The 3000-nt window shown below is 48.2% G+C and overlaps 1 pseudogene; it reads right to left on the bottom strand.

The window, feature by feature from the left end:
• Positions 1-631: 631 nt before the first annotated feature.
• LOC146696139 (ribosomal biogenesis protein LAS1L-like) lies at positions 632-2370 on the bottom strand (annotated as a pseudogene).
• Positions 2371-3000: the final 630 nt, after the last annotated feature.

The raw sequence follows: 3000 nt of genomic DNA, 5'->3' as shown, positions 1-3000 counted from the left end.
ATTGTGTCCTCGCTCTGACCCTCTCTTGTGGTCCATCCGGCCTCGGGCCTCCAGGATCCTCACCCCCTGTGGTCGCCGAGATCTTCTGCAAAGGAAACAAAACACCTTTTCCTGCATCTCCCTAACTTATCATAGTTGGGACTCTTTAATCAAAAGCCTTATCCTAATTATGTTCTTGACTTATAGACTTGTATTTATATATATTCTTCAACGTTACTCATCATTTTACCACTCTCTTAAAACGCTGACACTAACTTCATTTTAAAACCTCACATTTCCTATGTTATAACCTGTTTTTGATATAGCCTTTTTATTTCATTTTGCTCCTTTTAATGTAACAATACCTTATAATTCTAGTTTATCAGACTTAATCAAAACCTATGCTTTCCTTCCTTTGGTCCTTCTTTAAATCAGAACATTTTGTCTTCTGAAAGTTTTATTTCTGCTTCTGCCAACATGTTTAGTTAACGAGCTCGACTGGACAGAAACAATCACAACTGCTGAACCTGCACTGTGCTCATGGTTAAAATTCCACAACATTTTGTCTTCTGAATATTGTATTTTTGCTTCAAAACTGCTTCTAGCACAACAAGAGTCAGCGGAGGCTGGAATGACAACAACAACAACAATCTTGTGCTTAACATAAAACATTTACCATTTAACATAAAACAAAAAATAACACAAGTAACAAAAATAACACAAGTAACTTAAAAAAGCTTCAGTCCACATTTCAGTTTGTTGAGCTCGCTGTTGCTCCAGAGGAGGCCCTCAGCTGGCCGGGCTGGAGCCGAGGCCCCGGGGATGCTGCTACGTGTCTGAGGGCAAGTGCTCTTTCAGCCTGCACGTCTGCCCATTTGCGGTCCTCACTTCTCTCCGAGTCCATCGGTGAGGAGTGTTGCATCTGGTCCAGCAGCATACTCACAGTATATATGGGCTGCTGCTGCTGCAGAGGTGTGCTGGCCTCTGAGCGCTCTGTCTGTGTGTAGATGGAGCAGAGCTGGAACAGCTTCTCTCTGGTTTCCTGAGGGGGGGGATGCTCCATGTCATCCAGGACTAGCTGGATCAGGTGAGGTGTGCTGATGCAGGGGGCATCCAGACATGCAGAGAGAAGCTGCTGCCACCTCAGCTTGATGCGGTCGATGAAAATCCTGTCCTTCATTCTGGCTTTCTTCTGCAACCTTGTCTCAAAATGATATTCAAATTTGTTGTTGTTGCAGAGGAAGACTTCTGAAATCCATGCAGAAATATAGAAACACCTGTGACCGTTGGGCTCTTTGCTGAGCAGCTTCAGTTCCACAAAGAGCTTCTCCAGGAAGAGGTGAATGAAAGACGAAGAGTTAAGCATCTTTAGCAGGGGCAGCCAAAAGCGCAGGAAGGTTTGTGGGACTCTGGGCTCAGTGGGACTGGCACTGTCAGATGTTGCACAGCCTAATGCTTCCAGCTGCTCCATGGTAGGAACAAGAAAACCGTCTTCCAGCAGCACATCAATCAACAGCTCCCTGGACCCCAGTGCAAACTGCTTGATCTCACCCAGCAACGAACTCATGTCTGCTAAGGGGGCCTGCCACAAGCTCTTCCCCTTGTCTTCAGGAGACCCATCATCAAAAGCTTGGTACTGGTCCTTCTGAAAAGAGATCAGCAGCTCCCGAGCGTTTCTGCAGGCATCCACTTCTTTCTGCCTGGCAACGAGCTGCTCATCGGGGCCTCCTCCCAGCTGTCTGGACCAAAACTCCTGCTGGAGCCACTCCAGGGCCACCTTACATCCCTTTCGGCACCATTTCAAAGAAGGAAGAGTCCCACGCATGATTTCGTGCCTCAGATCCACCACCCACTCGGGGATGTTCAAGTTTCCAGCCAGTTGCCTCAGCGGCTGGGCCTTTCTCCCCTGCTGGCGATCCGTGATAAGATTAACAAATCTTACCAGGGCCGTCCCGTACATCAGGGTCAAGTCATCTCCGGTAAGCTGTCCGGACCGGTCCCGCACCTGGCAGCGCACGAGGTCTGCTGTGCAGTCCACGGCCACGGGAAAACTATCAGCGCACCTGGCCCTCCAAGCCGATATCCTCTCTAACGCAAACCTCTGCAGAGAGGAGTCCATCGAGTAAAGGTAGTCCCGAACCTGATCCCACTCCGCTTTGTTAAGCCAGGCTACCACATGGCGTGTTTTCTCAGAGCCCTTTTTATTCATTGTGCGCGCTCCGGACCTCACGCTCAATCTCTCACTCACCGGGAAAAGCCGCTCGCCTCACGCAGAGACCACTCGCAGATTTATATGACAGAGGACCGCGTTCAGAGCTTCGAGTTTTACAGTTGCTTGTCGCACAGCAACCAGGAAATGACGCTAACGTTTTCTTCGGCTTCGTTTGTGGCTGACGTTCACCCTGCGGGCACGCTGACGCCACCTGCTGGATTGGAGGATGGAGCGATGGTTCTACAGAGCGCTTATTTACATGATGCTGGTCATAAACGAGCTTTCTTTGGCTATGGTCAATGGCGTGTCCAGCGGGGTGGCCTGGGGGGGCACAGGCCACCCCCCCAACCAGACTGGCCACCCCAGGTGCCACCCCAAAGGCAAAACAATAAAATTCAATCAAATATCAAATGTCCGATTATGTTTTCACGGTGACGCTCAGATATCCGAGTGTAAGTGAATGCAGCATCGGCTTCTGCGCTATGTGCATCACGTTAGCAAAGGTAGGAGAGCCAAGCACGAAAGACGTCACTGCAGGAAACAATTTTTCGGTGAAAGAAAATGAGGACAGAATAAATGTCCCGGTAAGTAATATTAAGTTTGTTGAGTTTAGTAAACTTCGGCGAAATTAGAATACCAAGGAAAAAATAACACTTAAAGAATTATTGCAGCCGTGGAATATTTCAGACAGTATGCTACAGAGGGCAGCTAACATAAGAGTTATGAGTTATAAGATGTAATCTAAGTCGTAACATTGCTGTATGGAGCTGCAGATTTGGTTGCAGGTTAACATAGCTGGACTGGCCATC

This window comes from Copadichromis virginalis, linkage group LG12 (assembly GCF_057382275.1).
Source record: "Copadichromis virginalis isolate Kocher_CV1m ecotype Utaka linkage group LG12, C_Virginalis_male_GT1.1, whole genome shotgun sequence".
Lineage (NCBI taxonomy): Eukaryota > Metazoa > Chordata > Actinopteri > Cichliformes > Cichlidae > Copadichromis > Copadichromis virginalis.
This window is presented reverse-complemented; position numbering and strand designations above follow the sequence as displayed.